This window comes from Conger conger, chromosome 4 (assembly GCF_963514075.1).
Source record: "Conger conger chromosome 4, fConCon1.1, whole genome shotgun sequence".
Lineage (NCBI taxonomy): Eukaryota > Metazoa > Chordata > Actinopteri > Anguilliformes > Congridae > Conger > Conger conger.
The window spans coordinates 26996535-27011016 of NC_083763.1; the positions used below are offsets into that span (position 1 = coordinate 26996535).

Here is a 14482-nt window from a genome sequence, read left to right on the forward strand (position 1 = left end):
GTTTATCCACTTTTGAATTGTTTGATCACTGTCTAAATCTAAAAGTATGGAGTACTAAAAACAAAGATGGCTTTGTCACAAGAATTATGAAGCTCACTGTATATGAATGCAATATGAGAACATTTGAGAGACTTTTAAAGAGCCTTTATTGTGCAATTTTCATCAATTTTTTACGTCTTCTCTCCAGTGCTGGGGAGAGGAGACCCAGCATCCTGCCACAGAACCACTATTAAATCTTCCTTTCCTGCACATAGTCTTGGGATAGATAAAAATGTATCATTTCAGCCAAGTTATTCTAGCTGGGCTGAAATAAGAGATCAATTGTGAGGGGCCATGAATGTGGAGCCAACTGCGACCCATTGTTGGAGTGGGAAGATATACCAGTTTTTTTTGATAACTATTTTCCATGTAATGTAAGCATATTTCAATTCTTTACAATACTCATTAAATATGCAAATAATACAGGAAATGCAGAGAACAATTTATGAAAACTTTTGAGTTTTTGAGGACGAGAATTTTGAGTTTGGAAATCCTACCACTTATTGAACACTAGATGGCGATGCGTATTCACGTTCTTCATCATTGATTTGGGGAGGTATACCATCTAAATATTTTACGTACCCTGACCATCACTTTGAATTGCAAGATAAATCCTGTTTCTTAGGACCATTTTAATAAGCTTTTTTTCACTTTCATTTCAGTGTAATTCACTAAACATAGTGTACATCAAAAGGGGATGCGGTGTTGCATGATGTTTTGAAAAATAGGCTTGTGAAAAGGTTTTATGGGCCAATGCTCTTATACTCTTGGGTAATGTTTATCCAGAACTGCTTCAGTAAATGGCAAATGTATTGTATGCAATATAATGTAGGATGCTCTGATTAAGAAATCCTTTTAACACATTATCAATAGTCAGTATTCATACCTGAAAATGATACAAATATTCCAATTGAAACATTGGGAGGTCTCAATGGACATTTGAAATATAATATAGTTGATTTGAGACAGAAATGTGTTCTTTGCATGACCATTAATAGTAACAATAAAAACAACGCTAAGCAGTGCAGAACATCAAAAAATAATCATAATCCTTTATGACTTTCCATTATGGCTCCAAAATAATTGCCTATAAAATTCCTTGAATGTATTTATGAACAGCCCTTTCTTATTTTTTCTTTAGCAATTTCCTTAAATTACATAATGCATATAAACATAATTTATCAATGCATAGTGGATCATCAGAAAAACATTTTTGGGAACAATAGTGGGATATTTTTGCTGATCTTGCTGCATGCTCTACTTACAGTACTGTAAGTAACTCAACCGCATCCTAGATTCTTTAAAATATAAATTTTGTCATATTTTTATATTTATTTTCTGTTTTCTGCATTAGTATGTCAGCAGACTGTAAAGAAATGTTACAGTGAAATGCTTGCATTTTGTTAGATGAAGAAACATATCAAGAAGCAAGCAAGACAGCCAAAGAAGAACTGTGGCAAGTTACTGTGGTAAGTTTCTTATAAGACTGCAGGGCAACTCACCTAACAGAATTTATGCAGTTTAAAAGCCAAGCAGTCACAATAAATACTGCTTGATTTAGTTTTTAACTGTTCACTGCTGTTTATAATAACTTTTTCAAAATGTCAAACTGTTGATTTCATTATTTTTTAAAGCCTCTCTGCTTTACTGAATTGTGCCAAAGACTTTTACACATTACTGTATTTACATAAGAACATAATAAAACAAATATAAGCGAAGGCAATCTTCTTCCTTCCAACAACCTTCAAAAACTACATAATATGATTATGCAGGTGTTCTCAAGAATGCCCACAAAGGAATGTCTACAGTACTGAGCATTCTATGTTACTTCATATTTGTCTTAAGTGGTCTGTGCCTTGACTGCTCTCGGCACTGAAGCATATCTTCTTGTTTGTGCACCAATCAATTCTGTTATACTACTGGAATACTACTACTGCTACTGCTACTACTACTACTACTACTACTACTACTACTACTACTAATTATAATAATAATAATGCTCACTTTTCGGTGGTTTACTAATTTAAGGTCAGCCTCATCAAGCCTTTTGGCAGGCAACATAATTACTCATTACACCCACCAAAGACCTTCGTGTTTGACTGAGCCGAATATTTCCATTCTGAGGTTGAGTAAAATTTGTTATCAGATCAAGAGCAAACGCTAGTAAATATATCTCAAACACATTGCAACCTTGTCAGACCACTTTATTTCACCGTTTTTATTGGTGATATTTGTGTTTTTCATTTTCTTGAAAAGTATCAGGCTTATTAATTTTGTATATATCTACTTATATAACACAGTATTCATTGTACACATCTTGCTACTACGGCTTTTCAAAGGACATAGTCCCATTGACACAAGGCATCGTGAGTCACCTGCCGTTGAATTTCGGAGCTTTGCTTTCTGCACGAAAAGGGGCGGGAGGTGGGCGGGGGGACGTCAGTGATTGAACAACGGTATGGTCCTCTGGTAAAGCAAGAATATAAATGAGTACCGCCTCCTGGGTCATACTGGGGCCAATCGGGAAAAGGATTGAAGTCTTACTTCCGCCAGGCTAATCCACTGAATGAGGATCGGACTGGGCGTCTCGCTTTGAAAGGATCGCATTAGGAAAACAAGGATGCGGTTGAGTTACGAACGGGAATTGTGGAACGGGGGGAACTGAAATTATTCGCCTCGAACTCAGTCAGCATTCGAGTTTGGTATATCGATTTAAAGTTGCGACCACCAAACTAAACTGAAAACTAAGAAAAGGAGTCACAGTGAGCTATCTGACAACAAAAGAGCCCAAAGTAAGTATCTTGCTTGATACCATAATGTTACTATTGAGTGAGCTAGCCAGCTGTATTTTTTAGTGCGTTTACGCCTGAAGTTAAATCGGGCACTCGCTTGCACTATAGTTTGATGAATTGATACATTCTAGCTGGCCAGCAAGTTAAGTTTTCTTTGGTCGTTGGGCTGTCAGTTGGTCGGTGCATTTTAATAAACCTTTAGATGTGAACGTTTACATTTTATTGTTGTGGTAACAATGTGTTTACATGATATAGTCAGCTACTGCTAATCCCTTTGTAATGGTGGAAGGATTGTATCTGTTGGCTACCCAGGCTGCCTGCATGTAGCCAAGGCGATGACTTGGAGCTTGACAGCGCCGTGTTTCCACGATGTTGTTTAATTTAGGCTTGTTAATGCTCACTCGCTTGAAAGTAGTTTGGTTGTCAATGTCTCTGAACAGCAAAGGGCTCAACAAATTCAAAAGTCGACATTTATTTTAGTTGACGAAAAGCCAAGATTCCCCAATAACAGCAAGCGCTCTGCAGAGTTATAGTAGCCTACTTCAATTACAGGGTGTAGCATCGGCTAAACACCTGGCTAGCTTCCCGTAACTGTAAATTAAACTGGATCAGAGATAAAGTGACCCTTGCTGGCTGATGCATGAGTTTAATGCTATTTGATTGGTTGCCGCTAGTTTGCCTATATTTTTAAAAATGGAATTGGAAATTTCGCATTCAATGTCACCCTGTGGCCTGACCCATAGAAATAACTAGGTAGCTTGCTGGACAGTGCTAACCGCCAATTCGTGACTTATAGCCATAAATCAGAAAATGTTTAGGTTATATAATAGATGCCAATAGCCAGTAACCTATATGCAAATATTTCGTGGCATACATTTTGCAAGGTGCCTACTTCCACGTTGTGTGAAAACTAGGAATGATGAATATCTAGCTTTAGACTAATCGACAGAACGTACCTGTCATACCCTTGCTAATTTGTTCATTGATATTTATATAAGAAGTCCAAAGCTGCAGTTTTTTCTCATACTGTGGTGCAGTTGTATCACACTTCGTATTCCTGGCTGCAACACTTGGTTTCAGCCTGACATAGCCTAAGTTTAGACTAACAGAACGTCTGAAGTTTGTTCTAGATCCACTATAGGCTAATTTGTCAATTTCTATAATTGGGTTATAGTACAGAATGTGTCTATCATGTTTTTCATGGTCATATACACACCCTTCACCATCGTGAAAAAACGGCAACTGACTCTTGATCGGGGTCTGGTTAAAATAATTTCTGGACGTGAGCTACCGTCCATCATCGAAGATGCAAACCGTATCGATACATTTAGAAATGGAACTTTAATCCTCCGTCTAAACGGTAGAAAGTCAACTGGAAGGGATGTTCAATGGAATTTTCTGATCTGTCTCTCTATGGATTATTGCTGGATCTAGGTTGTGTGTGATCCTGCTAAGCCCAGGGATGGGAATCCTGTGTTGGGGTTGGGAATGGCAGGGGAAGGCAATCTGTGCAGAGTGGTATAATTAACATGACCTGCGTGAGTGTCTGCCCCCTCCGCACATACACCCATACACACCTAATCCTGCCAAGTCACATGCTCCATGTTGACTGATCATGCTCTGACTTTTCAGCTATCTGCACCTAATCTTATTTACAGCCCCTGCTCTCTAACCTACAGAGGACCCCAGCACCAAGCATTTGGCACCAGCTCTAAGCTCTACCCTTCTCACCTCCTCCCTGGAACACATCTTGGAAAACTACCTCTGACATCCCATATGCCTTTTCATTTAAACTACGCCAGTGCCTGATTGTTATTTGTTGTGCATTTCTGAGATGTTGGCCGCAAGGTCCACGTCGTGCTATGCCTTCGAGTAATCTTCTTCGCAAGGTCTTTGTCGCCTTTAAGAGCTGACGTTTAGCTTCCAGACACCTTCCGGCTTTTCCCGATTGTTTGAATAAGGACAGCTTCACCTAAAAAAAAGGAATAATAAAATTCAGAGGGACGGTCTTCACAAGAATGCGTGCAATACGGACGGCCCAGTGTGTGTTTTCACAAAGCCACTGAGCTGTCTTGGTGCCATGTCACTCTTCTTCTTTTTTTAACGGTATTTCGTGCACTGGCCTGAAAAGCAGGGGGTTTCCTAATCTGTTGCAGACTCCTTTCCTCTTAAGTCGAGCAACCAAACAAATCGGATTCGTTCTGATTCAGAGACTGCAGCTTGCTTCTGGACTGCAGTCTCATGAAAATTTCTGTACAGAGGAATTTTCATATGTGGAATATGAAAATGTACGTAACCATGGTATTAGACCGTCGTATTAGATTTTATTTCACCAGGTATGTTGGAGCTTGTTTGTTTTTCTGTTTTGGAGAGGCTACTGGACAAGAGTCAAGTTATCTGAGAGAATATTGCAGCATTCTTTTTAAAATATTTTTTAACTGGCCTGATAATTTGACTCGAATGTCCCAGCACAAGACTGAGAACCATGTCATGACTTGACTTTGGACAGCCTTACCGATTTGATCCAGCTGCGGCTGATCTGAGATCAGGTCTCACAGGACCTGGTTGGCAGCTGATGAGAGCATGGCCGTTTCCACTCCTTTAATGGCCCTGGCAGCTGAGGGGTTGGGTGTGGGAGATTTGGAGAATGGGGTGGGGGGTGAATTCACCTGAGCTGATGTCTTACTTCTGTGGCCAACCATATTTATGACTGGTGCTGAGCCGTTTCGGAGGGAGGCAGCAGCTGAGCACAGTAGTTAGTCACTGTGGAGGGGAGCAGTTGGGCACGTGGTCAGAGAAACCCAGACTGAGTGTGTAGGAGGAACCATGCCGGCTGCTCTGACCACGCTCTGACCACGGCTGCTCCTGTGTTGCTTTATGAGCTGCAGGTCACAAAGGGTTAGGTGTTAGGACCATCTTTGAAAGCAGTGTCGACAGTTTTGCATAAGGTCGTCTGTGAAGTTGCCTGAATGAAATTCCTTGAACAGCAGGTGCTTACTTTGCTCGAATGCTTCTTTCCCTTCACTTTCCTCCTTAATATAGAGCGAGGTGCCCAACTCCGGTCCTGGAGGGCCGGTCTGCAAGCTGGTTTTTGTTCCAACCAATTACCTTAATTAATTTTTCAGAAATTTGGTTCACTCCTGTACTTGAGCACTGTAAAATCTTTAGGATACACTTAAAGTCTGCAGCTGGTGCATGTACAAATGTCTGATCAAAACATAATTTTGCTAATTAAATAATTAAGAGCAGAAGTTGGCGCAAAATCCTGAAGCGGATTGGCCCTTCCTCTGCACCTCTGATCTATAGTAACTGCAGTTGCTAAGTGAGAGGCATTCGAATAAGGCCACCAAGCAAGTTTCATAATAAAAGCAGATTGCTATGGGACACTACCAGGTGTGTTTGCACACAGGCCCCTAACAGTGATGGGGGGGGGGGGTCTGTAATGGGGAAAACGGTGACCGTGCTCCAGAGCGACCTAAATAGTAGGGTGTGAGAATGGTGAGTAAGGCATGCAAATGTGTAAGGCGATCCCCTTCCAAACCTGTGTGCTCAAATGCCTCGCTGCAAACTGCTGTCCTTCATATCAACCCTCATTTTACTAATTGGCGGCTGATTGAGATCTCTAGCAGTTCAATGAAGTGTGCTTTGAAAGGGCTGGAGGGTCGATCTCCAGGAACAGGTTTGGGAACCACTGAGGTAGGCAATCGGCTTGGGCATTAACCAGATTGATCTTGAACTTTGTCTTGGGTGATGGGAAAATAACAGTATCAAAAGTAGAAAAGTGATAAATAAAAATACCTTTGAAACCATCAGTTCCGGCACAGCACTGACAGCTGGTTTGTTTATCCTTTGATTAAATATTTAAGAGGGTTTCCATGCAAGGTCCCTTGCATTATGATGACAGTTCTCTTTATGGGATGTCTGTTAATAATTTAACAGTTTTGGGAGTTGAAATGGAGGTAAAAATAGATTTTCATCAGGTCTGGAAAATATGGCCATCTGTTAACCAGTAGAGATGTTAGTCTTTCCTGATGGAGGATTTCTGCTGTACTCTCATCATTCACAGGCCACAGCCTGTGTCATTGATGTAGGCTAATTGTTTAATGTCCCTCCTATGCTAAGACTGCTGGTTTTATATTCAGTAGATAAAAGACTGGGATTAAGGAATTGGACCCATTTGTTGATTTGTTTACTAAATGAATTCATCACTTTGTCTCCACAGTCTTTGCGGCTTGCAGAGGTCTTACAATATGAGGCAAAAATGAGGAAAAAATCCATGGACTGCATTTGGACCCAGAATAAACCTCAGATGTGGAGTTCTAATTAGCCATGGTGGGTCTTTCCTGCACAAGCCAGCCTACCTCTAGCAGCATTTTTATGTCAGATATCTTGTGCTTTGAAAGTCGTAGTGCTTCTCCAAGTTTCAGTGACAGGTGGTTGACATTCAGGAGATCCTATATCCATGCTACACAGTCAGTAATTCATATGAAGGAGTTAATCACAGTCTGGCAACCATAAGGCAAAGGCCATGAACCTGCATCGTTATAAGGGTGAATGGGATGCCTCTCAGATAAATTATTAGAAGAATCAATCAGGCTTGGCAGCATTATTTTTATGTTATGTTTGACTGGGACTTGAAAAATGTAATTTAATCACACTCACTTAAATAATTTATTCAATACACATTGTAACCACCAAGCAGAAACATTCCCTGTGGCGACCTTTCAAGAGTTGGCGGTAGCGCCATTAAATACTTTTATTGTGATAGAAGGGACTTTAATTTCTCAGCTCCAGGGAACATCTGACTTCCTCATTCAGAAGGGTCAGTCAGGATTTCTGTCTCCACCACCTGTGTGTAGCTGCTGGCCACCGTTGAAGAGGGATATGTTTTCGGCATGGCATGGGGCTTCGGCCTTGGTCCAACCACTCTCAGCTCCTCGCAAACTTGAGAACCGTGCTGACGTTCGGCTTTTCTTTCCTCTGCGCTCGGGCGCCTCTCTTTTCAGGTGGGGGTCCCGGGGGCGTGCCGTGTCGCTGTTTGAGTGCTAATCCGGTCTTTGTGGGCCCGTCCTGTGGGGTGTTTTTGGGGCGCCTGCCGCCCGGGCCTCCTTCGCCAGGCCCCGCCGCTTCCGTGTGGCTTTGCGTCAAGTGCATTCTTTCCCGGGCTGGTCTCTCTGCCGGGCACCGGCTGTAGGAGTGCCTTTTCTCTTGACGCCCCCGCTCTTTTTTTCTCTCTCTTCTCAGGACACAGCTTCCCAGTGCTCACACGCATTTCTCTGGTCTACAATTACGTCCCTTATTGTGTATTTTTGCTGTGGTTAGAAAGGTGTGGGTTAGGGGCTACTGGAGTTCTCATTCCATTAAGGAGCCATGCTTTGATGCACGAGTGAGGCCTCACAGGGCTCAAAATGAATCTGCATATGAAACGTCTTCTTCTGATTCTGCTCTAGCTTAGCTGTGTAGTTAGGAGTGTGCGTTATGAAAAGAAGCAGCTTGAGAGCCGCGGTGGCACACGGCTGACGGACCTTGACGCAGGCATCAGTTTGATACAGTTGCACTCCCGGTCCTGCCAAAGCCGAGTTTGGCTGGCTCACATGGAGCAGCATAATTGGCTCACTGCACGGAGGGAGGGACTCAGCAGGGGTTAGTGGGATCGCCGCATACAGCAGCACCCCGGTTGCCTTGGATTCACGGTCACAGGCTGTGAGATGATACGGCTTGTTCTCTGGATCACCAGATCCCTCCGGGCTGCCGAGGGACGGGGTCGTAGGCGGTATATCCCCAGCTAGCACGAATAATTGGAATAAATAGTGTACAATTGGCTACGAAATTGGGAGAAAGATTTTAAATAAACAAAAACATAAATGAATAAAATGATCACCACGGGTTTTGGAGGAGAACCTGATGTCTCCACTCTCCCGAAAGGCCGGTGGGGTTTGCTGTGTTTGTTGATGCTTGGTCATTCCGAAATGGAGTGGCAGTTGAAAATGCTCAGCCCCATGTTCAAATTTATACAAAAAAATACATGAATCTGAAAGAACACAGATCACAGCGCTGCTCAAAAGACTACACCCCACTGGTCCTCAAAGCTTATCTGAGGTGCCTCTTTGTCTTTTACACTGTAGGTAGATGTGTTTTGGAGTCGATTGAAGGGTGTTGAGCGGAGAGCTGTTGGAGGACCCAGTGCAGAGCGTCCGCATTACCGCAGCATAATTTGAACCCTGCCTTCGGCCGCAGTTTGGCTTTGGCAGTTATTTATGTTGCGCTCGCAGGAAACGTCTTCACATCAAAACTGCCTCATTGGGGTCCCGGCTCCCGCAAGCACACATGTGCGCGTCATATCAAAGGACATAATCTTCGTAAAAGTATGTCCTGCTTGCCACTAATTATTGTATGGCGCCCCAAAGAACCCCCTTTGTTGAATTTGGTGGCTGTACGCCCATCAATGTGGGATAAATATAGCCGAATGAATTCAAAACTATGAATTAAAAGGTCTTTGGTCTTTCCTGGTGGTGGGTGCAGGGGCAGCTGTGGGAGGAGCAAGAATGGTCATAGATCCAGTTGGAAACGCATCATAGGCATGTAGGAGGAGCCTTCCGAGGGGGAAAGCAAATCTGTGTCTGCCATTGTACTGAATATGGAGCCACCATAGATAATCACAATGTTAGTATTTTAATAAATAATCATGCCAGCAAATTGCATTCAATCGTTATATTCAGAGACCAGCATAGGTTTTTAGGCAAAAATAAACTGAACAGGTTTTTATACAGTTACAGAGTGGATAGATGATCCAACTCAGTTGCCTGAGGGTTAACAGTCTTCTATCTAACCCTAACCCTAACCCTTAAATCCCATGTCAACTACCTTATGATCCATAACCTTGAAAAGTAGACTAGCTTGACTAACTAACCAGACTACCTAATTCATCACAATCATTTCGTTTCACTTTGAACATCATGTTACAGATGCAGTGTTAACCATTTCATAGGCTAATGCCGTTAGCTGTTGTTTCCACAGACTTCTTGGCAATTAAATAAAACTGTAAATCCATGTTTTAAACTTGTCTTTGTGGTAAGGTAGCTTTCTGCTATTTTGAAAATTGCTATGATTTTAATGTACAACATTTTCTCCTTTATTTAAAGTCTTGTAACTGACTGCTTCATTCATTCCCTACGACACTCTGCTCACTTGGAGATTTGGGTTTGGCTACTACTGGATTCATTCTTTTTTTTGTTTGCTGCATCAAATAAGCATTTTTAGTCTTTCTCTTCCCATACTTCCAGTTGTAAAATATAGTTTAGTTTACATTGAAGTAAGTTCCTGGTTCACTCTCTGAAATGTAAACAAAAAGATGTTAGCCTATAATTCAGTTAGACAGCAGTCCAAATCTTGCTCAAGACCAGGTTGTAATTGCCTGCAGCATTTTTTAAATACTCCCACTGCAGTATCTGGTTCAAATACTTCAGGTTGTTGTAGGGAATTGTGTGGTTTTTTTATACTGCGTGTTGGAAGTCAGTGTCATTTTCTTTATACTGTAATGGTGTTTTTTTTCACAGTTAAATAAAATCTGGCTTTTTTGGTCATTGCCTTTGTGAGTGTAGTCTTTGGAATGTGTGCTCTCTTTTCATTGAATGGAATTTAATCACTTAATTCCCTTACTGTGTTCCTAATTACTGTTGCCACTGCAAGACTCCCTCATTAACGTAACCCGCTGGGAACCTCGGGGGGGGGGGGGGGGGGATGGGGTCTGTGAATCGGAATTTCAGTGAGACGTGGTAAAAATCCCCCTCATTAAGAAAACAAATTAACCCGAGGATGACGCAAAACAACCAGGTCACACTCCCCGGACAATGGGAGCCTGTGCGTTTGTAGTCACGTTCGGAGTGCACAGTCGGGCAGAGATAATAGCTGCCTATTACCGCCCAAACTTAACATCCGAAATGCAGAACCCCCACAGCACTTCTCTCCGCATGTCCACTTGTCTTCAAACGGCATCTTCTTCTTTTTCTTCTTCCCCTCGTTTCACGCGACGGGACCGGAACAATAAAGTTCATTCTTGCCTTCCTTTTTTTATAATGGGTAGCGGGCCTCGCTCGACCCTTTGGCCTGTAATCCAACTGACAATCGACGGCCCTCTGCCTTGATGCCGAGCGTGAGCTGCTGAAACTACCCTTGACCACGGGGTATTTAACAAGTACAGTATTGTCTGGTGGGGCTGGAGGAACACTGCTCTGCTCTCTCTGTGTGCATACCCAGCATTTGCGCCCCCTGCCAGTCCTGAGCTTGGCGTCAGACACAGCATTGTGTAGGGCTTGTGTTCCGGCGTGTTCCAGCCCTGAGGAAAGGCACGAGACCCCTGCAATGCCCCCACTCCTCAGCATGTCTGAAACCCCTCTGTTGAGTTGTATTTTATTGGTCATTAAATTTCTTTCTTCATTTAAAACTGTCGATTCATTACTTCAAAACAAGCTCAAAGTAAAAATTAGGCCAAATTATATGAACTAAGTATAAGGATATTGGCTATTGATTAAATTAACTAAAGTTAATATCTTGCCTGGGTTTCTATTTTTGAGGCCTCAAAGAGCCTGTGTCCCTCCTAGGGGGGTGGACTATATATAGAGTTATTTCCAATGGTCCACTCCCCGTTTCTCACCAGTGTCCTGTTTTTATTAAAGTCCACCACACTTGGAGGAGATTTCCGATTCTCCTCTTCAGTGATCAGGTCCACAAAGTTTTTGGCAGACCTTGATGTTTCTTGTCTCCCACAGGATCTGCTCCACAATGTGAATTATCCTTCTCTGACTCTGGAGCTTAGCTGTTTTTATTTCTCCGGATGGCTCGTAGAGGACGCTTTCAGCAGTCAGGGAGGATCTCGGATCTCCCTAGACCCGCCTGTCCACAGAGCACTGCCAGAACAGATGTTTTACATGTTCTGTGTCAGTGCATCCATGGGGGCAGCGCTCAGTCAGGGCCAGGTGTCGCATATACATAAAGGAGATGCATATACCTGGTGGGGAGATGCATGTGAGCGGACATCCATGCTATGTCTTTTTGTTTATTGGTGAGTGTTGAATGACATACGTTTGACCAGATTTTTGATAGGAGGGTGCGGGCACACAGCCTACTCTACAGCACAGAATGCCAGCTTCTGCTTCTTCTCCCACTGGGTTTCCCCTGGGTAGCATAACCGTTTGGCCAGATCTTACATAGTCTGGGGGAAACACCCTGCCCACATAAAGTAGGATGGGAAGGACAATTGCCTTCAGGACCAGGGTCTTACCCGTCATTGTGAGGGGTTGTGCGCTCCAGCTCTGCAGTTTACCCTCGGCATGGCCTATGGCTTTCTTCCAGCTTAGCGTGCCCTCCCCGTCAGCCTGGAAGGTCACTCCCAAGAGCTTGATGTTATTCCTGCGTACAGGGAAGGGACTGGTTAGTGGCTCACTCCAAAATCGAGACAGAGACCGTTCACTCTTTCCCCGGTTGACCAGGAAACCAGTGGCTGCACAGAAGTTGTTCAGTACCTTGGTGGCACAATGGTAATGTTGTCCATGTACGCCATCACACCAAGCTGCCCTCTCCGGGCCCCTGGCAGTGGGTAGCCAGTTATGCCCAGGTCGGTTCTGACGGCCTGTAATAATGGCTCAAGGTAGATGACGTACAGGAGGGGTGCGAGGGGGCACCCGTCTGATGCCGGGTCTGATGGCAAATGGGACAGAGAGTTGCTGCCAAACCACCCCTCCCTGTACGCCACTCTATAGACCTCAGCCACGTCCTCCCAAAGGAGATCCCAAAAGGACTGATAGAATTTGGCCTGGAACCCTTCTGTTGAGATGTGAAAAGGACACCGTTATACCGTGGAGGCTTATCGAAATTTGGAATTGACACTGAGATTCTCTTTGTGGTGGGAGTGAGTGCGGAGCTGCTTAGGATGGGGCAGGGTGATTGGGCATGGCCGTGTTAATGGAGGTGCGCTCGCCTCCTCTCTGATCTTGTGTCCACATGTGACATGACTGAACCGGCTTTGAACAATTAGAGAACTGTTTCAGAAAATAGGATACCAGCAGATTTGTGCTCCACCTAGCCCTTCTACACTGATTTCTTCCAATTAGTCAACCCTGCTATCAAAATATATTCCTTGTGTAAATTTTTTATTAGAATTTTGGTGCAGTCCCCACAAATAACAAATCAAGCTGCATGGATACAAGCTTGGAGTGTAACAATACACAAGTGTAGTTCAGTACATACCATTTGCACAAAATTACAGTGGTCACCCGCCACACCTCTGGTTGATTTTTCACAGAATGACACAAGATTAAGATCTCACAGGCCTTAGTGTTGAAGTGTAGGATTGGAGAAAGTAATTGCTGTCTTTTGAACAACCTTGAAAGCAAAAAAATATAGTTTTAATCAGTGAGATTAGCAGAGTGATGCTTGCATGGTGGTCTGCAGTCTGTGTTGGCTTTGAACAAAATCTTCATCAGTATTTTTTAATCTTATCCTTTTGGTTTGTGGGCTTGGGATTTAATATTTGAACAAGCAAGTATTGTTCAAGTCCAATAGCATGAACCCCAAAACTCTCAAGTCAAAACCCTTTACTACCACTACAGGTAGAAGCTCTGCTTCACAGCCCAGAGCTGAACTGTTCACCATTGCCCTGTTGTGTGTCTCGTGGCTATTCCCACCTGTAAACCAGAAAAACCTGTGGGCTGCACAAACACACTGCAGCCCTTTCAGGTGGCCATAGTTCTAACTGCAGCACTGAGATGTGTGAAGAGGAGAATCTTCCCTCACCTCTAAATCTTGCCACAGGAAACCACTGGGTCTGGTCATCGAGACTCAGTGCACATTGGCCATGCCCTGTTTCTGGAGAGTGTGAGCAATCTATTGCCCCACGAAGATGATAGTCATTGTCCCATTTAGTTGCTGTTTTAAGGTGCAGCAGAAACAACTAGTGCACAGAGACTCAATTGCACAAAGACAAGAGAGTCTAACTGCAAAGTCCAATGAGAGACAAGACTCCACCTACCATACATTCTGCTCTTTACAGGAGATGGCCCTACCATCATGGGCTCTTAGTCCTCTCCCATTCTGGCTCAAGTCCTGTCATTCCAGCTCAAGGCTTGTCATATCAATGCCTTGCTAATGACACTCCGCTCTTTCATTCCTTCCCAACATCTGACCTACAGGCCTCTGCATGCATTTCAGCCTTCCTGAATGACAAACCAGATAGAGAATTGCTGCCTAATTCTCACTGAGATTCTTGGCCCTATAACAAGCCAACAGAATAGTGTCACCCTGGGTGTGAGAAAGGTCACGAAAAAAGGGGGTGGCATGGCAGCCATGTACTACAGCAGTGGTCCTCAGTCCTGGCCATGGGGAGCTTCTGGGTGGCTTTTGTTGTTAAATGGCACTTAACTCTGTAATTAACTGTTTGATCAATTAACTCACCTCACCTGGTCTGGATTGGTTGCTGATATTAAGGCGAAAACAAAAACTAGCACACCCTGTGGCTCTCCAGGACCAGGAGTGAGCACCACTGCTGTCGTACATGGCCGCCATGCCCCCCCCCCCGCCCCTCTTTTCCGTGACCTTTCTCACACCCTGGGTGACACTATTCTGTTGGCTTGTTATAGGGCCAAGAATCTCAGAGT

The 14482-nt window shown here is 43.6% G+C and overlaps 1 protein-coding gene across 2 annotated transcripts in view; it reads left to right on the plus strand.

Moving 5' to 3' along the window:
- Positions 1-2592: 2592 nt before the first annotated feature.
- The window catches only part of mpp7a (MAGUK p55 scaffold protein 7a), a 131371-nt gene continuing 119481 nt past the window's right edge, over positions 2593-14482 (plus strand). For both annotated transcript variants that reach the window (XM_061238293.1, XM_061238294.1), the window contains exon 1: positions 2593-2831. The gene's annotated coding sequence lies outside the window, so the exon portion shown is untranslated. The remainder of the gene's footprint in view (positions 2832-14482) is intronic.